Source organism: Nelusetta ayraudi, unplaced genomic scaffold (assembly GCF_046127955.1).
Source record: "Nelusetta ayraudi isolate G7.1 ecotype Tasmania unplaced genomic scaffold, CSIRO-AGI_Nayr_v1 ptg000045l, whole genome shotgun sequence".
NCBI classification, from domain to species: domain Eukaryota; kingdom Metazoa; phylum Chordata; class Actinopteri; order Tetraodontiformes; family Monacanthidae; genus Nelusetta; species Nelusetta ayraudi.
Window position 1 is genome coordinate 1910001 of NW_027466095.1, and position 24000 is coordinate 1934000.

Sequence of the window (24000 nt, forward strand, 5' to 3'; positions counted from 1 at the left end):
CCAAGTGAAGTATTAAGACAATTAATCAGGTTTGTACTGCTTGATTGAACACATTCATCCCGTTCCAGTGCACTAAAACCCACTTCCCTTCAGGACCGTGTCAGCGAAGCCAAAACTTCCTTGAGTGACGCTGTTTCCCAGCATGCAATGCGAGCTAGCGATTTCACAATACTATTTCATCACAAACATGGATGTAAAAAATAAAAAGGGACGAAAAATGAAACTTCAGGAACACCAACCATTGCAATACAAGCAGAACTGGGCCGAAGTTTTATATTATGTACACTATAATACAGCCTTCTGGTGGACAAGCCATACTATTTAAGCCGTGTCCTCCTATGGCACTTCCGTGGGTGGAAGCTCATCGTAGAGGTCACGTGCTGGTTGCGCGTCACTCCACCGATCACCTCGGGGCCCTTGCAGGGGATCTGCAGGGTATCTGATTCAGTTGAGTATATGGAAAATATGGGTCGATGGTCAGTTGTAACAAGAGAAGCTTGCTGGCAAAAATAATGTACTACAAGTGAATGTCACACTTTATTTTTGTTTTGTATGAGCATTTAAAAAAAACAACATCATGATAATCGAATACAGACACACACCCGAATCCAACAAGAACGAGAGTTTGGGGGCCGTAGCGACGGCACAAAGCGTAGCATCGAAGTGTTGTTGTAGCCCTCCAACAGCAAACAACGTTCTTGTCTGCCTTTTAAAATAACCAGGAGCACAAGAAATAGGGTACACCTTATCTGCAAAGCAAGTAACACGTACATTATGAACTATCGTTCCATATCATAATAGATTTAATATGTCAACCGAAAGCAGCTGACCGGCTGAAAAGACTCACTCCACCCCCTAGTGTTGTGAGGAGGACACGTTCCCGTCAATAATTTGAATTTCTCAGCTGCATGGATACGGGGACCAAGCTGAGAACTCCGATTGGACGAGAAAACAGAATTATTGCTTAGTCCGATTAAGCTCTGCATGTAAACACACTCATTGATTAACATGGGCGCTGAATGGAAGCGCTCGGCGCTTCGCGGCGCTTCGCGGCGCTTCCACGTCCAGTGTGAACCGGGCGGAACTTTTCAACATTTTGACGTGGCAGACGCGGGACGATCGTTTTCTATCAGGAGTGTGCACTACATAATCTGTAACGGAAAGTTTGCGCTCCACGACATACGGACCAGAAAAACCAGCCTGCAAACGGGAACCGGGTAACGGCAACAATACCAACACTCGGTCGCCTGTCTCAAAAACTCGAGCCACAGCTTTCTTGTCAAACTGCCGCTTCATTTTAGACTGGCTGGCGACAAGAGTTTTGTGAGCAGTTTCACAAGCACGATGCAAGCATTCACGAAAAAAAAAATGACGTAATCTAACACATTATTCTCGACTCATTTAACATTGGAAAGCCACTTACCCCTTAACAGACGTGAGGGTCCTCTCACCGAACACTAAATCAGCTGGGCTGAACCCGAGGGACTCCCACACATACAATCGACGGCTCATTTTAACCCCGCCCCCCCAGATAGATCCCTAGATAGTACGTTTGATAGATGGATAGAAATAGATAAGTTAGTTAAAGTTACACACACACACGCACATATATATGTAAATATATATATATATATATATATATATATATATATATATATACATATATATATATATATATATATATATATGTGTATGTATATATATATATGTATATGTATGTATATATATATGTATATATATGTATATGTATATATATGTATATGTATATATGTATATATATATATATATATATATATATATATATATATATGTAAATAAACCTCTTTCAATGAAGTCCAAAACATACATGGTCAAAATCCATATTATTATGTTGTTGTTGTTTTTAAATGCTCATAAAAACAAAAAGAAAGTGTGACATCCACTTGTAGTACATTATTTTCGCCAGTAAGCTTCTCTTGTTAAGACTGACCACATTGACCCATGTTTTCCATATAATCACCTGAATCAGATAACCTGCAAGGTCAACGACCTTGTCTCAGACCTTCCCCGAGGTGATCGGTGGAGTGACGCGCAACCAGCACGTGACCTCTACGATGAGCTTCCACCCACGGAAGTGCCATAGGAGGACACGGCTTAAATAGTATGGCTTGTCCACCAGAAGGCTGTATTATGGTGTACATAATATAAAACTTCGGCCCAGTTCTGCTTGTATTGCAATGGTTGGTGTTCCTGAAGTTTCATTTTTCCCCTTTTCCCTTTTTATTTTTTACATCCATGTTTGTGATGAAATAGTATTGTGAAATCGCTCGCTCGCATTGCATGCTGGGAAACAGCGTCACTCAAGGAAGTTTTGGCTTCGCTGACACGGTCCTGAAGGGAAGTGGGTTTTAGTGCACTGGAACGGGATGAATGTGTTCAATCAAGCAGTACAAACCTAATTAATTGTCTTAATACTTGACTTGGAATGGCCATATTGTTTAGGATTAGAATTAGATGACAACTTGTTCACAATATTTGCAACTATTCAATTTGACCAGCAGGTGTCAGTAGAAGACGAAATTTCATGTTGACTATTTCCTAATGGAAGTGCTCTCTTTACGTTGGATTTTTCTCGTAATTATTTGAAGTGTAGGCCTGTAGTTGATGAGGAATCACGGTGTGCTAACGCTACTCAAACAGCTTAGATGAAAAAAGGGAGTGTGATTTAGGTTTGTGGTACATTATGACAATCTTGGACTTGCAAGACTGAGGCGATGGTTCAATTCCCATCAATGTGTATTATATATGTGTTATTTAGCTCATCTATTCTACATTTTAAATAGATCACATTTGACATCTGACCCACTGAACACTTACTATTGAACATATTTTTAAACTATGGGCTATTTAGTCTTGTTTTAGGATATAATATAATTCATTGCACAAACTGTCAGGCTAAGTATAAGAGCTATAGTCTACTACAATCAGTCGTGCCAAAAAAAGAGACATTGTCTTTATTTTTCATTTTTATTTTATTGTGTCAGCATTGAACCATACAAGGACATACAATGAGGATACTCATTATAATATTGATGAAGTGTTGTTGTTTCATGTTTTGTTGGCTGTTTCAAGGGTTTATTTAGTTTGTTGTGACACAATCTAAGGTTCAATTTGTAAAGAAATAAAAGTTTTTGTGAAAAAAGATAGTGGTCAAAGTCATTGATATTTGTGTTTGTGTTTTTTGTAGTCTTGTCTGGATTTGTCCCGTTCGTTTCTGGTCTGTGTTTGTGTTCCCACTCTTGGCCTTCACCTTGTCGTGGTGAGTGGGCTTTTAACTAAGACAGGCCAATTATATATATTGTGTGAAGCCAGCAAAACAGTCATTATTATGAGAATTACAACTGAAGCACACTAAATAATACACCATAAGTCACATTTTGCTTTTCTGTTATTAATCTAATGTGTGTTATGTCAAGCCTCCACAGTGGCGTGCTGCAGTCAGGATGAGACGAACAAGGTGAATGGATGGACGGATTGATGAGCCCAGCGAGCCTCCACCATCCACAGACAAGCCAGTCCCATCTTCTACCCAGAAGGATGTCTCTTCCATCTATCTTTGCCTGCCAGGGAAATGCAACCAGACATAGTAATTACAGATGGTGTTGTCTCTGTTAAAGTGACACATGGAAAAAAAATATATATATATGTTTTGTGATTCATGTTCATGACAATAACAATCGAACAGATTTTCTTCATTCTTCCAATGAGTTTCACAAACAAACATGGAATTTTCCCTGGATCATACAAATACGTTTGTAGATTATATAAAGACAATTATAAAACACATTTGTTGTGGTTTTATATTAAAGCAGATAGTCAAACGTAAATGTAGCATGGTAATGTTGCGAAGACACATTTATTTTTGTTTTTCTTTGTTTCTTTAGAAGCTTTTATTTTGGTTTTCTGTGGAAGCACAACAGACAACACACACGTTAACGTCCGCTACTACGGTTCGCTCCGCATAGGTCTCACGAGCCACTTGAGAGACTTCCTCTCGAGCGTTATCTACTTTTTACATTTCAAAACACAGATCCATACCCGACTTCGACTTGAACTTATTAATCATGTCGTTTCCCACATTTCCCACATCACTCAGAGACGATACATTCAAAACGTAAATTTAACTCACATACCCTCGATCTCAGACTTCAATTACGAAACAGCCACACATACATTTGCTCTTATTTTCAACCATTTCCCCTTCTCACCTGTGGAAGCACAACAGATAACACACACGTTAACGTCCGCTACGACGGTTCGCTCCACATAGGTCTCATGAGCCACTTGAGACCTCTCTAGCGTTATTCCCCGGGGCGAACACGACCTCCACTGGTAGAAGTGGGTAACTGCACCCTGCTCACTGATCACTCTCACACACGCCACAAACCACAACAAAAGCAGGAACAGTGCTTTGCCACAATTATGCTACATAAACACGTCCTGGTCCCCTCTGGATCCTCTTTTCCGGTCCTCGCGTTCACTCTCTTGGCTGCGGTGGGCATGGTTCTTCCTTTGTCAGGGCATTCTCTGGCCCAGTGACCCATTCGGCCGCAGATGTGGCACGCCCCCTTTTCGCCTCTATCTCCGCTAGTCGCCCTTCGTTGGTTGTCGTTGTTCCTGTAGGGCCGTCTCGCTGTGTCACTGAGGAGCTTCATCATGGTGAGGGAGGCACGCTTTATCTTCTTGTCCTCTGCATCGCTGGCCTCCTGCAGAAGCCTCTCAGCGTGCACTGCATGACGTCGGACCTCTGTCAGCCGGGCATCTTCAATCCCCACGCAGCAGCTTGTGTTAACTGCTTTGGCGATCTGGGGGAGCAGCCCTTGTCTGAAAGCAGTGATGAGGCTGGCCGTTTGGTTGACGGCAGTCCTGATGAACGTGGCGACGCTGCGGCGTCGGTGCTGGAGTGCGCAGGGTTGTACGGTGGTAGCTTTGTTGGATGAGGGCAGGCGGGAGGAGGGAAGACAGGCATGTCCAGGAGAGGGTCCCTCGGGCCTGTAAGAGAAGGATACAGACATTTGGTGCATTTGAATGCTCGTGTGTGAGCGGCTCCTTTTCTCCCTCCTCTGGGGAGTGTGTGTGAGTGTGTGCACCCTCTGCCGTTATCTCTGTCACCCCTGTGCTCCAGCGCCCAGCGCTGTTCACACGTTTGTTTTGGTTTTTTTTACTTGTTTCCTGTCCCTGACTTCTGCTTCAGTTTTCCAAAATGAAAAACACCTTTCATGATCTTTGATGATCTGAATTGCATATTTGTTTGTTTTTTTTCTTTTTTGTAACCTTTCCCTCTGCTATCTTCAATTTATCCCGGAGGTTTCTCAATTCCTCCAAACTCAGTGATCCCCCTGCTGGGAAATCATACTTTTCAACCCAAATTCCCAACATGTCAAGACAATCTGGACCATATTTTTTCCTCATGTCGTCCACAATTGGTCCCCCCTGGGGAACAGCAGCAGCCACTTTGCTCTGGTTCTTCCCCAGCACTGTCTAGCTAGACTTATTACTCTGACTTTTCACTAAGTTTTCACAAAATTCCAAGTCAGAAAATACACAGGCGTCCCCGTGCACCCCTTTTTCTTACTCTGGAGCAAAAAGGTGGAGAAAAAACTCACCCCTCTGGTAGTTTACCTACCAGAAGCTTCCGGCTCACTTGTGGAGCGGGAATTTCAGTGTTGATTCAGAATCAACACCGACCTGACAGGCACGGTTAACGTATGCGCTCCGTCCTGCCCCGGGACCGTTCGTAGACGACAAGGAAAACAACCCACTGGTCACTGATATGTCTGAGACAAGAACAATTACTTCTCACCCGATCTCTGAATCAGCACTTCCCTTCCAGGTTCACTTGGATAGACGTGAAGCCGATCAGATCCACTCTTAGACGCCGATCCTCTCATCTCTGAATGCTTGGTTCGAGGTAGAGGGGGAACGAGGAGTTTCCTCCGTTCCTGGTCCCGGGCCCTCAACGTCCCAGAGTTCCACTGACGGGTCTCCAGCAATCCTGTTTGTGACGCCAAATTGTTGTGGAAAAGAGCGAAGATGCCGATGCAGGAATACTGGGATAATAAGTAATTTAATGAACAAACAATAAAAAAAGGGATCGGAGCTCCGAGGCACAAAACACAGTAAAATGGGAGTGCGAGTGCGAGGTGGGAAGGAGGAAGAAGGTCTCTTATACACAGGACTGGGAGGGGATAAGATAAGGAAAGAACAGGGAGGAGAACAGAGAGAGACAAACCAACGACTATACGATAGTTGACCGATTTCACAGCTCATATCCTGTACAGGGAGAGGACGAGCACATCAGTGGCAGGCCATAAAACAAAGTGAAATACGATGCGTATATGTTAGCCTAGGATTCTAACAGTTTACACGTGCTACTAGTGATCATACAATATAAACCAAGATAAAGAATAACACAAGAATACTCTATCATGTTCGACCCATCTTAATAACCGAGATTTTTTTTCCAGGTGCGCTTTGCTCATCTCTTTGTACCAAATATTTAGGGGAGTTTTTATAACATCACATAGGTTATTAGAGTATATAGTCTTGAAAGCTTTGTCACCCAGCAGAGATTGAAGTGGGATATCTAGTTGGTCAAATTCTAGCTCCTTCCATTTTGCATCGTAACCCGCCCTGCACCAGTAGACTATATACTGCAGTTGTGCTGCTTTATAGTAGTCCTCCAAGCATGGGAGTGACATCCCTCCCTGTTAAGTGTAATGTTTTGTAGCGTACCCTTGGTTTCTTGTTCTGCCATATGAATCTAGAAATGATCCGATTCCATTCACTGAATTTCTTATTGGGTATTTCTACAGGTAGCGATTGGAGTAGAAATAACAATTGTGGTAAAATAACCATTTTTTAAGTATCTATTCGGTTGTAAAAATCAAGTACTAGGGGGGTCCAACTGTCCAGATCATTTTTAATTTTGGTTGTGATGCTACCGTAGTTTACACTATATAAATCTTTGGGGGTCTTGGGAATATGAAGACCTATGTATTTGAAAATTCTGGTTTTCCATTTAAATTTAAAGGACTTACGTAAGTTTTCTTGAGGTATGTAATTAAAAGTAAGAGTTTGAGTTTTCTCTATGTTCAATTTGTATCCCGAATATGAACCACATTGGTCGAAGGAGGGCATTAATTTAGGGAGACTGGTATCCGGGTCGGATAAAGTCACCAGGATGTCATCTGCATATAAACATGTCTTATATTCTTTCCCCTTGAATAGTATTCCCGTGATTTCTGGGTCTTCCCTAATCTTTTGAACAAGTAGCTCTATAAATAGAGCAAACAAGATGGGGCTCAGTGGGCAGCCCTGTCAGCAACCCCTCTCCAAACGGATTGTACCTGAAAGACTGCCATTTATTCTGATCCGGGCCACAGGTGAATTTTAAACATTTTATAACTGTATTGTTAAAGCCAAAACGTTGCAGGACCAGGTATAAAAATTCCCATAGAACAGAGTCAAAAGCTTTTTTCTGTGTCAAAGCTAATTGCTAAGGACATTGTGTTTCCTTTGCTCATTATATGGAACAGATGTATAGCTCGCCTAACATTGTCTTGTGTTGGTCTATTTTTAACAAAACCTGTCTGGTCCGTGTCAATTAGGTTAGGGATAATATTTTCTAGTGTGTTGACAATAATTGAAGTGAAAATTTTATAATCAGTGTTTAAAACTGAGATAGGTCTGTATGAGCTGCAATCTGTCCTAGCTTTCCCTGGTTTCAGTATTACAGATAATATGGCCTGTTTCCAAGATGGTGGGGTCTCGCCACCTTTTAAGACATAGTTAAAACAATTTAATAAATAGCAGTGGGGTCACAGAGTCCCTAAAAGTCTTATACCATTCTGCTGGTAGTCCATCTCCCCCGGCTGCTTTGCTTGTTTTCAGTTTAGAAATTGCCTTGTCGACCTCTGCATTTGTAATCTCTGTAGTTAAGCACTTATTTTGTTCTGTGACAACAGATGGCAGGTCTAGGGATTTCAAAAAACTGATTGACTGTTACTGCTTCTGCTAATTCGGGTTGAGTGTATAAATTCCTGTAGTATGATTCAAAAGACTTATGTATTGCTTCTGGCTTATAACACATCTGGTTGGTGACCGGGTCCTTTACTTTATATATGGATCTTCCAGACTGTTGTTTTTTAAGTCTCCAGGCTAAGAGTTTTTTAGCACGGGGTCCATTTTCATAGTGGGTTTGTTTGATATACTTAAGTGTAAGTTCCTCCTGGTCGTTCAGTTTCTTATTTAGTACTGATTTTACTACGGTTATTTGTTCCAATAAGGTGGGGTCGTTAGTCTCTACGTGCTTCCGTTCCAGTGAGTCTAATTTACTTGTCAAGTTGTTAAGGTGTTTAAGTTTTTCTTTTTTCCTTTGTGATGTCCAACTTATAATCTTCCCACGCAATACTGCTTTTCCAGCATCCCATAAAATACTCTGTGACGTCACTGTGCTACCGTTAAGGTTTGTATATTCCTTCATTTCTTTCCTAATGTAATCTTCAAATCGGGTGTCATTTAATAGGGAGGTGTTGAGTCTCCAAAAAGTGTTTTTGTGTGGGTGACCTACATTTATTTTCACATATACACCTGAGTGATCTGATATGTCGCTAACAGCAATTCTACAATCTAAAACCCTGTGTCTGTCTGTTCTGAACATAAAGAAATAATCGGTCGTCGAGTAAACTGAATGAGGGTGAGAGTAAAAAGTCAATTGTTTAGTGGATGGATGAAAATCCCTCCATACATCAAACATACCAATCCTTTTAATCATCTTCTTAATATTTAGTGACTCAGGATTTGTTTTCTTTGTCGGGTTTGATCAGTCTAGAGTGGGATGCAGCTGTACATTCCAAGGGGACTCGTGCCACGCAAAGCCTATTCCGACCTGGCGATCCTCTTTGAATCCATTAGCAACCAGCTACATTACCCTGGGCAGCTTCACGGGTACAGGTGGATGTATGCTAAATGCAGAGAAAATGGACTGCGTGTGAGAAAAGAGTCTGTGCGTTTGGTTTTGAAGGAGCTGGATCCAAGAGGAGTGTCATTAAGGCAAGCGGGGCGTCTCAGACGGAGGAATTACTTCTCAAACTTCTCAACTTCATCTGGCACCTGGACTCATATGATGAACTGAAGCCATATGGTATTTGTGTGAATGGATGTATTGATGGCTTTTCAAGAAAAATAATCTGGCTCAATGCTTGCACAACAAGTAGTGACCCAAAAGTAAGGGTGCTACATAGAAGCGGTACAGCGTTTTGGGGGGTGCCCTAGAGTTGTTTGAGGCGACCTTGGAACCGAAAATGGCCATGTTAGAGGCTTCCAGCGTTTCCTCGTCCCTGTTCAACCAGACGACACCCTCGATAGTTACTTGGAGGGGGCCAGCACCGCCAATCAAAGAATTGAATATTGGTGGGGTTTCCTGCGTGGCCAGCGCATGGAGTTCTGGTTAGCCTTGTTATCAGGCCTCAGAGACAACGGGCATTTTGATGGCGAGTTTCTGGACAAAAGTCTCCTGCAGTTTTGTTGTATGGGCCTCCATACAGGTGAGTTTATGAATAATGTTTTATTTTCATTTTGTGCGCATGTATATGTGAGTGAGAGAGAGGGGAGGGAGGACAGAAACGGGGAAGGGGGTGTTGGGAAGACAGACAGACAGAGATGGGAGGAAAGGAAAAAGAATGCTAAAGAGAAGGGGTAGAAAAGGGAAAGGAACAGAGATGGAAGGGGAGAGAGATGGAACAGAAGGGTAGAAACAGAGAGGAAAAGAGATGGGGAGAAAGAGGGGGGGGGAGGGAGGGATGAACAGAGACAGGGAGGGAGGGAGAGGGTGGGGTTGCTCATGTGTGAATGCTGTAATTTAGTGTTTTATTTATGTTCTGCTGGCACAGCTCTTCCTAAATGTATACATTTTCTACAGGATGAGTTGGATGACACTGCACAGGTGTGGAATGCACACAACATCAGGCCATCAAGAAACCTGAACGTCCCCAGCGGTCGGCCTAATGTGATGCATGCTGTTCCTGAACTTTAGCGAACAACAGATTTTCTCTCCCCTGTTGAAGATGAACACATTCAACTGTGCAAAAATGAATGTGTCTTTCGGCTGGCTGTACCATGTAATCCAGAGATTTATGAACTCTGTATCATCTTTATGGCTGAGTCCCATCTTGCTCCACCAACAGATCCGTATCAGGCTGTGAACTTGTATTTGCACCTAAGAGAGGCCATCACTGCATCTCCCTAAACCACCCGACCCTCTCCACAGGATGGACACTTATTCCACTGCAGTGCGCCTCCCCCTGACCCTATCCAGAGAATGGACACTAAATTGTTGTGAACCTCCTGTTATTTTGTGTATTGTTAAATCTCTAGTGTTCCTTTTAAAAATACACAGGGATATTGGTTATTTACTGCACTCCTTTGTTTCTGTTATTACGCAATCCTTACGGTGATGCTATTTACTGAATTTACTTTTTGACCTGAAGGTCGTGTGTGCAAAGAGCTGTTAAATAAAAGTAGCCATGTGAAAGAACTTAACTATGTTGTTGAAACATTGAGAAACACAGAAGCACAAGGTTACTTTAAGATTTACTTTAATTATTCTTCACTTCCATGAATTAATGAACATTAACGTGATTCTTTAAAGTCAACAATTCCTGAAAAATTAAACCGGTGTTGGACAACTCATTCTGAATGCTTGGTTAGAGTAAACAGATGGACCTGTAAGCAGTCATTTTCAAAACAACATTTTCACTTTCAACAACAACAAAAAAAACACCCTCATAAAACTCTGCTGAAGCATTTACTATTCTGTAACACAGGTGTAACTATGGAAGCAGATAGTTACCATAATCCAAATAAAAATGCAATAGCAGAAATGCTTTTAAATTTTAAGAACGAAGCTGCATTATTGGACTAATAATTAAAATGGTTAATAAGTCATTCAATCTGCATTTTCATTTTCTTCTTCAAGACTGCTCATTCTTCATTCTTGTACTTAATTCAAATGAAGGAAAACACATTTGAGATTTAATTTTCAAAACATGCACCAGCAAAGAGTTACCAAAATTCAATATGAAATGTAAAATTCAAAAATGAAAACGCAATAGCAGAATGCTTTTTCATTTTAAGAACAAAGCTGCATTATTTGACTCATAATTAAAATCATTAATAAATATTGCTATATACATTTTCATTTTCTTATTCGTGTCGCACCTTTTATGACACAATCAAAAAGAAAACTGAGGGCATTGCTTTTTAATTTTCGTGGTCCTGCCCTGCACAAGAGTTACCACAACTCGAAAACGAAATCGCAATCTCAAAGTAAGCGCGCGGCGCAGGAAAGTGACGTCAGCAGCTCTCCACCTGTGGGTATGGTGGTATGACGCCAAGTGTCCTTTGCCTCCTGTTATGTGTAAATTCTAATGTTTGTGAATTTAATGAAGATATATATATATATATATATATATATATATATATATATATATATATATATATATATATATATATACATACATATATATATATATATATATATATATACATATATATATATATATATATATATATATATTTTTTTTTTTTTTATTTATTTAAAAAGAAAAGACAAGAAAAAAAAGGTATGGCGGTATGACACCACTTTGCCATCGTTACTTCTTTCACGTCATTGAAGTTGCCGGTAATCGAGATTTAAATCGCCGAAAAACGTGGACCACTGACAGATCTCGCACCAGCATCTGCCACCAGTCGACGGATTGATCCGTTGCATCGCATCCTGCGACGGATGGACTGGTGGCCGACGCTGAACAGCTGTTACTCCACCCATGTAACAAATAGCTTTAGCTTTGATGTTGTGCTGGTGCATCAAGGTGTTCCATAACTGACAATAGGTTGGCTAGGGCAACCTTGTTTGCGTCCGTATCTGGGACGGCAGAATACCTGCTCAACTCAGTCCCGAGCATCAGATTCAGATACACTATTCAACTCCACCTGGGAAGCTAAATCCAGCAGGGTTTGAACAATTGTGTCAATGTGCGCCATGCTCAAATCTGTCCGACCAACGAGATCCATCAGTGGTCCACGTTTTTCGGCGATTTAAATCTCGTTTACCGGCAACTTCAATGACGTGAAAAGTAACGATGGCAAAGTGGTGTCATACCGCTATACCTTTTTTTTGTTTTGTTTTGTTTTTTTAAATATACAGTATATATGTACATTTATTAAATTCACAAACATTAGAATTTACACATAACAGGAGGCAAATGACACTTGGCGTCATACCGCCATACCCACAGCGGAGGTGGAGAGCTGTTGACGTCACTTTCCTGCGCCGCGCGCTTACTTTGAGATTGCGATTTCGTTTTGGAGTTGTGGTAACTCTTGTGCAGGGCAGGACCACGAAAATTAAAAAGCAATGCTCTCAGTTTTCTTTTTGATTGTGTCATAAAAGGTGCGACACGAATAAGAAAATGAAAATGCATTTAGGAATATTTATTAATGATTTTAATTATGAGTCAAATAATGCAGCTTTGTTCTTAAAATGAAAAAGCATTCTGCTATTGCTTTTTCATTTTTGAATTTTACATTTCATATTGAATTTTGGTAACTCTTTGCTGGTGCATGTTTTGAAAATTAAATCTCAAATGTGTTTTCCTTCATTTGAATTAAGTACAAGAATGAGCAGTCTTGAAGAAGAAAATGAAAATGCAGATTGAATGACTTATTAACCATTTTAATTATGAGTCAAATAATGCAGCTTCGTTCTTAAAATGAAAAAGCATTTCTGTTATTATATTCTTATTTTAATTTGGATTATGGTAACTGCTTCCATATAAAACAAATACATCCATAAATATATACAATGTGAGAATTGTTTCTTGCAAGAGCTGTACTTCAACCCATGACCATCGATAAAAGTGTACACATCTAATCGTAAACAATCTGCTGCAACCTGAATTTCCACTTCTGTGTCTATAAACCAGTCACAGCTTGACTGATGGCTCTGAAGAAGCAGTTTCCATCAGCCTCTAAATTCTCATTTGTACATGGCGAACCTAATGGGCCATTGCAATCAGAAATTGGAAAACTCGCACGGTCCAAATGAATCTTCAAGTTTTTGCAAAGGTCTAAACAAACATCAACATCAAGGGGAGAGAAGTTACACTCTTCATTGGTCACAGCACTGACAAACTCTACGTCAGAATTATCCATGTCAAAGTGAGGAGTTTTGCTCTTCTGAAGTGACTCACTGTTGCCAGCTGGTGCTGGAATTTTAAACCGTGACCGGTTTCGCCTTGATGAAAAGAACCATGCAGAACCTTGGCTAATCTAAAACCAGTGCCATGATCTGCCACTGCATCTTCACTAGTACTAACTGATGATGGATCACAAATCACATGTGCGAGGCGTAGAACGAGCGGAGCAGTCAGAGGCAACAGAAGAAGAAAGAAAAGCCTCCTTAGCTTAGTTGATCTTCTGTGTTGCCTCCTGGACGGTGCTGGCCTCCTCTGGCTTGGTGCTGGCAACCACGGGAGCCACAGGAACCACGGGCACAGCTCTGGTCATCTGTGGCGTCGCCTCCACCTGATTAAAATAAGAAAGATGTGATTTTATGCCAATAAACATAGAAAGGAAAACACTAGGCTTTACACGATCACGATTTTTGTGCCGATCACCGATCAGTGAGTTTAAATAAACCGATCACCGATCACCGATCCAATCACGTTAGGGGCAATAAATACTTGTTTCTGTACACCCCTTGCCTTCTCAGGAGCACCGTCTAAAGTTGTTTGCTTTAGCATCCGTTTCAGAGTTTGCTTTTCTTTTTCTTTCTCCGCGCTGCGTTTCTTGAACTCGACATGCTCCTCCGTGTGTATCTTTTCCAAGTGCCTGATTAAATTTGTGGTGTTGAAATTTTTTGCCAAAGTTCCCCCGCGAGGTACTGTAGCGTTGCATATATTGCAGATTCAAAGAAACTTTATTGTCCGTCACATAGCGACAGTGCTCAAAACAGGAAGAGGCACGAAGACGAAAATGAAGGTTTTTGAATCATGAATCATTAGCTCTCGGTGTTATGCCCCGGCCTAGGGGGAACCAGGACACAACATAAAGGCTCCCCCCCTTCTCCCAGCTCTCAAATTAGACAAAGGTGCTTCGTCCACAGGATGGTTTTTATTAAACGTCACCATCATTGCACTGGCGTCAGGGAGGGCATGGCCAAAACAACAAACTAAATGGCTCTCTTATGGATCTTACCTATGAAGAAAACAATCAAATAAATGACAGTCAAACTAACCTCCTTCACTAAAACACAGGAGAAAAGGGTCACAACACAAATGGCTTCCCTCCCCTACGGGCTACGTGGACACAAAGGGAACTGAAATAGATTACAAAACAGAATTGATGGCTGAACACAGAATGCTGCTGCTGCGGCACATGGCCTCTGGTTGGGAGCTGGGAGAAGGACAAAGAGACCGAGGTGTTGAAGTCCTCCTCCTTAAATATTGGCACCAGCCAATCACCTTTCCGCACCTGGAACAAGCAAAAAAAAGGGAACACAGGATCTACTGCGCCATCTAGTGCCCAAACGGACACACAGCAGACAAAAGGAACTGACAACAATGTAAACCCAAATCTATACATTTAAATAACACTCGGATACAAACAAATAAACATGTCGATGCTGTGAAACTACTTTGGAGGAAATGAGACAGATTAAAAAAGTTTCAACACGACCATGACGTCATTGATCGGCGATTCATGACATGACGCCCGATCATGAACGTTTCAAAAAATGCCAAATATCGGCCGATCCGATACAGCCGATAAGATCGGTGTAAAGCCTAGAAAACACACACAGGTGATGAAGTGGAAATGAATAAGTACAAACCTGCTGCACTGCTGTGACATTGCTGGAGGCAGACTCAGTCATGTGGACAGTTGAACGTGTTGCCCACACCTGCAAATACAAGGACACAAAGTAACGTTTAAAGAACTGCATTTATTGTCCTATCACAAAGATGCACACAATGAAATACACATATCCCAAATACCAACATGTCTGTGTTTGTTTGTGTGTTTTGGTTTTTGAGGCAACGCGTGCTGATCCACGTCTCAGGCTGGACATCTGGAAGAACATAAAGAAATTAATTCATAAACAAAGTAACACACTAATTAAACTGTACATGTACTGTACATATGTGATCTTGTGTTGATAATAGGGGTAGGGCGATACGGCTAACCCACGATTCGATACTGTGACGATATTTGGCCCACGATAATGACAACATCACGACACACGATATCTTCGATATCTTCGAAATTTTGCAGACGATATGTGACTGAAAAAGAAAAAAATACCCATAAAAAGGAAAATGCCTGTGATCTTGCATTTATTCCAAAACTTTGTATAATGTACAAACAAACGTGCACTGCACAAGCAAACATATTAAAGTGCATGAACGTTAATAACTTTCATGTAAACAAGGACAGTGCTTTCTGGTAATGTAAAGTCAGCAGCAACTTGTCTTATCTCAACTTGGGGACTTGGGATATACAAACTGACGGGAAGATGAAAGAGGGAAAAAAATCCTTTCACTGCCCCGATTCTGAAAATCAATAAAAAAAAATGATGCAGACAAAATAAATAAATGAATAACCGCGTCCCCAAAATATACGGGACAAAGTGAAGTGCGTCCCCCATCAGTTCATTACGGGACAGGCTTTTTAGTTGCCAAATATGGGACAATCGCGTATTTTATGGGAGGGTTGGCAACCCTATCTAGACCACAGACGGAAATTAAATGAGGTTTTGTCATTTTCCATAAAAAACGGGACAAATTGTGTCCCGGGAGAGATTTTATCTTTCCCGGGACAGGTGGTGAAAAAAGAGAACAATTCTGGGAAAAACGGGACGGGTGATAGCGAACGAGGCAGCTCTGCAGATTCGTAGTGTTGCCATTGTATTTTACCTTCGCAAAACAGTTGTTGCAGATTGCATATTCTTTATGAAGTTTCCTCCCGTCATCCGTCTCGTAAAAGCCAAAGTGGGTCCACACTTTAGACTGGTAACTTGCGGGTGGGTCTTTGATTTGTTTTCCGTTGTTGGTATTTTCCGCCGTTCTTGCATGTGCTCTTCCGTTGTTAACTCGTCTTATTCACCGGCCGCTGCTTACGCCTACTTGACTCTTACGGGATGAGCGCCCCCACAAACAGGACAGGAGAGATTAAGCCGTAGCCTCACTGAACCACACGGGATTGGACGGGATGTCTGTGTGAAATGCAGTCTCAACAGCTGTTGGTACTGTCTATAAAAAAAAGAGGAGAGGAAATCAGAGTCAACTTAGGATAAGTGTTCATTTTTAAAATAAAAAGTTGCACTGTTTGACAAATATGGGGGGGGAAAAAAAAGAGGGATGAACAGGTTACCTCAACCTCCTGTCCAACAAGAGTCCATTCAGGAGCAGGTCCATACACTGGCATGTGGACAGGACCTGTCACAACCACTCTGGGAGACACCCTGGGCGATGATTGGTTGTGGCACAACACCCCTGGCCTAGGTGAAGGGGGTGCGAGCTGATGGAGCACTGCAGCATGCAGACGCTCCACCAAAATCAGTCCTGAGGTGCACCTAAACAGAAAAGAACATGTTAACACATATTTGTCATATCAAATGAAGAGCAAGTAAGGCTGAAGAAGGCAAAACTTACACCATCATAACACCACCACGTACAGCTGACGAAGGGGGAGGTGATAGGCCATATACACAAATGTTACACCTGGAAGAAGTGTCACATAATCAATTATGTAATCACACAATTCTAAGAAATATCTGTTAGCACAGTGTCACTGAAGAGAAAAAAATACAACAAAAATATGTATTTTACACACCCATGCGTGCAGCAACACGATGATATACTTGACGTAGCGCTGTTTGTAGTTCTGGCTTGACAGTCAGGCGAGGTGGAAAGTCAAGCACAAACACCTACAAAATAGTTGTATAAAAAAAAAAAAAACCCAAACAAACATAAAAATGCAAAATAAATTCATGAATATTCTTGTTATTGAACTATGGATCATGGAATTACTTGATATTGATAAAACAAAGTGGCGATGACATTCATGTGTTCAAATTTGTTTGTCACAGCAGATAAACAAACCTTGGGCCAGCGGTCCAACACAGTTGCCAGTAGCGCAGCAAAATTCTGGGCGGAGTCTGTTACAAGCCCGTGTTCAAGGTTGTTGCCCGGGGAGAGAACACAAAACCATCCACAAGTGGACAGAGATGTGAGTCTCCCACCACCAGAACAAAAACATAAAGAAACTCGTGGCTTGACAAAATCACGACCCATACCTTCTTGTCTGGTTGCTGGGCCTTAAGAACGAACTTGCACTGTTTTGTCAGTCAGGAGCAAAACGGGCCATCTTCGCACCCAGGTCGCTGACCAGTACCGTGCCCTGTGTAAATTGACAAAAAAGAAAAATCTAAATATGTTTTTGTAAGATTTATTTGGAATACAACATAACAACACAGGCAGAACATGAAATCATGAACGTGGAAGTACTCACGACGTTCAAAGTCCTTCCGAGGTGGAAAAGGTGTCCAATCCCGTTTTTGCTCCAGGCGTCGTTTCATGGCCAGAGAGCGACGGAATGCCTTGGTGTTCGGCATCTGAACAATGAAATGAAAGATTGTGTCATTTCCAATGAAGGACAATGATAACACAAGTTTACAGAAAAAAGTGATGTTTTCTCACACACGACATCAAAACACAGAAAGGTTTCTATACCTTTGCAGCTGGAGACGATGAGCTTAAATCAATAAAGCAAAAGAAAATGTGTATGTGTACTCTTGGACCCTAACCCTAATGACATACAAGTCTATGGGGTGAAATTTCAACTTTGTCCTACAGATATGGGGCCACTTGCTTTTTCATCAGGAGCCCCCAAGAAGCACCCACGCCAAATTTGGGGCTTCTAGTACTTGAGGAACCCTGAAACCCTAACCCTAATTTCAGCTAACCCTAACCCTAACCCTAGTTTCAGCCTTATTGTTAACCCTAATTCAATGCAAGTCTATGGGGTGAATTTTCAACTTTGTCCTAGAGACATGGGCCCACTTGCTTTTTCATCAGGAGCCCCCAAGAAGCGCCCACGCTAGATTTGGGGCTTCTAGCCAATGAGGAAAAATTTGGAGCAGACACGAAAGGGTTACAGCTGAGAAGGCACTTAAGATCCTCAAAGGACTGTTGCCACTCACTAGACCAAACAAATGGTTTCAATGGACTGGTTAATTCTTCTCTAGTGGCCGGCAGCTCCACTGCCTTGGTGCTGGAGATGCCCGCTCAGGGGCGCCGCCAGGAATTTTGGGCCCCCTTCAAAAAAACAAAAACAAATGGGCCTCCTTTGCGCAGCGCTTGTCAAAAGCTTCACATCACTCAAAAAATACAGTATAGTTCAATAATAGTGCTTGAGTCCATCTTGACAGTGTCAATGTATTTTTATTGTGAATTCTCCACAAAGCAAACTCTTAACATTTATGAATGATTCATGAAAAAACACTTGATGTCTCTCGGACAAAGTTGAGCTTTGACCTTCATAGACTTGCACTGCATTAGGGTTTAGCGATAAGGCTGGAATTAGAGTGAGGGTTTTGGGGTTCCTCATGGGCTAGAAGCCCCAAATTTGGCGTGGGATGAACCTGAAAGTGGCTCCATGTCCCTAGGACAAAGTTGACCTTTGACCCTCATAGACTTGTATGGCATTAGGGTTATCGATAAGCGATACAAACCTGGTGAGTTTAAGACTTAGTGACTCTATGTACATGAATATATGGGGTACCCCGTCCTTACCTTGTTCCAACCTTCCCTCCACAAACCTGGCTGTTCAGTGCCGAAGTCAAAGTGAGAGAGAGAACAAAGAAGGAGGAGGGCCTGTGACGCCGCTGCTGATTGGCTCGTTGGTCGGTTGAATGAGCCAATTCTAGAGCTCCCCTCGGTGTCCACACACTGCAAAATATATCTAAGAAATAAACACTTAAATTGAGAAAGAACAGGCTAGAAACAAGTCAAATTATCTGCCAATGCAGTAAGATATTTAGACTTGGTAAGATTTCTTAAAATAAGACGATATATCTAGGCATTTGAAGAATGGAAAAACTCTTGAAATAAACAGTAAAGCACTCATTCCAAGGACTGTACTAAGTCAAATAAACTTGATACTAGCTTCTCAATTCTTTTTTCACGTTTGCTTCTTTCTTAATTTGAATGAAAAGATCTTAAAACCAGACCTTCTTCTTAATTTAAGTGTTCACAATATTAGCTTTTTTTTCTCAAAATGAGACAAAGCATCCACCCCCCCTACGCCCATTCCCCCACAAAAAAAATAATTCAGCAAACAGAATTAATATTGTCAACAACTATTTATTCACTTAAATTGCTGACAGTGCCTTCACTGCCTTGTAATAAAAACGTCACTAAGGCATTGCATCTTAAAACAACCTCAAGCAATCATTTCTAGAACGCAAGTAACAATTGTTACAATATTCACCGTCATCATTATTGAATATTGATTCAGATTCCCTGACACTCAGTTACACAAAAAAACAAAAAAAAAACAGCATGGGGACAGCATATAGTGTTGATATATACTGATAACATGTTTGTTCCAACAGACTCCCACCCACCCTCAAGTTACAACTACCAGGAGAGTGTATCACTACCTATGCCTAGTACACAGCTCTACTCCCCAATAAAATCTTTCCATTCTGCCATGGTCTTTTTTGTATGAGGCTGTGGTGTCTCACTCATGGATAGTATCCTGTAGCACTTCTGTCTGAATGACAGAGAGAAGGGTTGCCACACACTTTTGAATATGTGAGGTGCAGGGCATAGTAGTAACCCATCAGATGAAGCAGACCGTCACTCAAGTCTTCCTTGGCAAGCGTGGTGGCGGGAGTGGCTCCAAGACAGATGAGACAGCGGGTCCCATCAAACAGCAACACAGGAGTGCAGAAAGACCTCTTCTGTGAGACATTGTGGGATCTTCTGTTGGCTAAAGAAAAAGAAGAAGGAAACGCCACATCCATGCATGGAACTATGAAGTGTTGAATGTGAGAAAATGCAAACAAACTTTCACCTGAATGACATGAAGCAGTGCCTCACTGGCATGTCCCAGCTTCTTCGGTGGTGGACTTGGTGAAGGAAAGAGTGTGGGGAGTGGCCTGAGCAGCGCGATGGAATATTCCACTGGAATAGAACAAATCAACTTTGAGTTCAAAGTTAGTCTTCCTAAAAATGAGTCTTATTAGGTTTGTGTTGATCACAAAAAAAATCTTATTTTTTCAGCATGAAGAGTATTACCATTCTGCATCTATTCATTCAGCGCAACATAAACCATCCTATGTCCAAGGAAACAGCTACACAGTCAATTAGAGACACAGCAAAATGACTCACCTACATCCAGCGTTATGCGTGGCTTCATCACTTCATTTTTTTTCCAAACACCATAAAATTACACATTGGTGCAGAAGTCTTCCCATCTCTTTTTTTAGTTCATCAATGAATTTTCTGTTGCCCTTATCCAGAATGCGCCGCAGCTCATTCATCGCCTATTAATGCAAGTCAGTGTTAAAATCTGCAAAAATGCTTGCTTTTCATCATAAACCAAAACAAGTTAATCACTTACACTCTAAAGATCCTTGACACATGGATATGCATCCAGGATCTTTGTTGGCCTTGTCCTGTTCTTTCAGAACATCACTATCAATGAAGGATCTTCTTGCTTGAAACTGCAGGTCAAGAATTTGGGAGACAGCATCTTGGTTGGGTTTTGGTTTCTTGTACAGCTCCTGCAGGGTCTGATAATGTCTGGCCTGTGCTGTCAGACCATCTTTGGCTGATGAAATGGAGGAGACAAATCAGTAAATCAGTCAAATGGATGCAGAATGAAGACACAGTTCCTGGCTTCATTCGGTGCAGTCTTGTCTGGTACGGTGGAATTCTCAGCCGAGAGGAAACCAGATCCAAAACATTATGAACAAGAGAGAAACAATAGACCCAATTAGGAAAAAAGAAAAAAAAAAGTGTTATGCTCGATGTTTTCAGAGCAAAGTAGGTAACCAATCACATCTACACTAATAAGGGCCCAAATCCTTTTCCTCCTGAGAAAGTGTTCTGCTCCAGGAAAAAGGTCTCTCAAATCATCACGACGGAGGGTGTGGAGCAAGACTTCATCGATGTTGGCAGCTATAAAGACAGTCCAATCATTAACAAACCTTTTAGACTTAACAACTCATACATTTTTTTAACTAATGAATTTAATTCAACTTGACAAGTCAAACCAAGTTTGTTTTGTGCCAATTTCTGTTATCAGAATTAATTGTAAATGCAATTCAGTTTAGACATTTTGTCTCAAATTTGTAAAATACTTCTTTTTGAAATCAGTGTCAGCATACAGTTATTTTAATTACTTAGCGGACAAATCACAGTAATGGAAATTTTTTCATATCTACACATGACATACCATTTAAAATTGATACTGTGACATCATCCAGCTCATCCATTATTGGCCCCGGTTTGGATGTCCATTTAATTTCTCCTCAATCTGGCAGGGAAAAAAAATCATCATATTAAGGTCACAATTAGGACAAGCTAGCCTTCCGACTCAAGGTCCGTTTTTTTACAATGCCCATCTGCCATGGATCCCAAAGTTCCCATGCAATTAAAAGTTGTGACACCTTATCTGAATGATAACCCTAGACAGCTCAACGGATTGCTAGTCATACAGACAACAATCAAAATTGGAGTGAAACTTGTAACCAAAATGCCTGCAACATGGTGGTACTTATGGTAATAATCATCAAATACCAGTGTTCTTTGTGACAAAATGACAACATCTGATAGGATTGTGCCACCTTGAACTGCAATCAACTTAAATTTTGATAAAAACAAGCAAATTGTACCTAAACTACATCTTCAATCAATCCAATTTGAGCACCCTCTACCCCATAAACTCAAGATACTGCAATACAAACTTGGTAGTACAGTATTTCGTCATGCCACATATAACTAGGAATGCTAATTGCTTGTTCACATGACTAGAATTGCAGTACATCAATCCAATACAAAATACACACTTGTCATCAAGCTCATAAATCCATCGAGTCGAGATGAGCACGTGCACGGAGTCGGACTCCGTGAGTTCACATAAACAGAGCATTGCGTTTGCATAAATTATGCACGGCTATCGAGCTAGAAGCCGAGTCCGATTTGGTGCACACAACCACACTATAATGCCTCTCAATGTCCTAACCCATGCCACGCAACACAAACGTGAGGGACCGATTTGAGTTTCTCACGGGACCAGCAGTGAAGTCACAACCGTCGCCCCAAATGAAATGTCGCAGCAGGAGCCTGAGGATTTTCTGAGTCAACATGCTGATCATCAGGTAACGTAATGTTGGCTTCCTTGACGACATTAGACAACTCCCTGTTTATATTTTATCCATATTTTAGTACAAAGCCTCCTTGTTTTCTGATCTGCTCCTGTTTGACTTGTTCGGTTTTTGTTTTGACATTATGCTGTTAGTGTTTATTTCAAATTAACAAGAAGTACCGGTACAGATAGTAGGAAATTAATATAACACTTGCGTCAAACAAAGAATAACTAACTGTACATATCATGTCTACAGGAAGGAGCTGGTACATTAAGTGAGAATATTCAAGAATATTAAGAGAAGATATATTTAAGGTTGTCCTGAGGTCAACTGTACCAACCATTGCCAGAGCTTATGGAGCAATTTGATGTTATTGTACAGTAAAAATGGAATATTGGAGCTGTTGCAAAACAAAACAAAAAGCTAACTTTAAGGCTTATTATCTACAAAATGATACAGTAATCAATCACATTTAGAAATCAAATGTTTCTAAATGTCAAGTCAGTAATGTCAAGTCAGTGCTTGATGTGTCATCAGCAGGCGGCGGCGTCAGTAATGGGGCATCGGCGGGTTTCGGGCGGAATCGCCAGGCGTTGGGAAGCGTTGGCGGGTGTCGGGGGCTCGTGGCCAGGTGGCGGACGTCACGGCAGGCAGTGGCCAGGTGGGCTCAGTCCCGCAAACGCTGCTTACAGCTTTAATTCTGTATTGCTTTGATAACATTGCTTAAGTTGAGTTTAAATTTACACTTTCTTTTTTTTCTTAGCTGCTAATTGTTCAAAAATGCTGATGTTAAAAGTGTGTTTGCACAGTAAATGTTATGGCACTTTAATTCATATGGCAGTACATTTAAAATAACTGGCCGTCAAGTTCCAGGAACTGACAAACTGCACTGAGTTGAGTGAGATTCTCCAAAGGAACTCCAGTATAAATGTGGACTTTACATTCTAGTCCCATGTGAAGAAAAACCCAAAAGTGAACGTTTTTGTGCCTCACCCTTTCTAACTGGGACATTTGCAAGGGAACGCAGACTGGTTATGCATATTGAATATTCCTGCCTTTAGTGAGAGATCGGTGAGAAACAAGTTTTTGTGTCGTCCTGATAAAAGAAAAATGTTTCTGCTGTTACCTCAGAAATTGCCCGTTATTATTGTGGCTCAGGATTTTGGAGGTAGATTTTTTTTATTTTTCATAAGGAACAGGATAACAGTAATGCCCTGGCATTGGCAATAAGCTTTAATTTTGTATTTGCATTTTTTTTAACTTTAGATTTACATTAAAAATGTTTCTGTGTAAAGTGCTGATGTTAAGTGTTTGCACGATAAATGTTATGGTGCTTTCGTTTATATGGCAGAACATTTAAATTAAAGTGTATGAAAGACTTCTTTTAAATTCATTATTGGCTTTTGCGTATACAACGTGATTAATCGTGATTGATCAGGTAAATCATGCGATTAATTGCGATTAAAATTTTTAATCGTTGCTGTAGTGCCGCATCTGGGCCTAATCTTCTTTTCACAGGACAA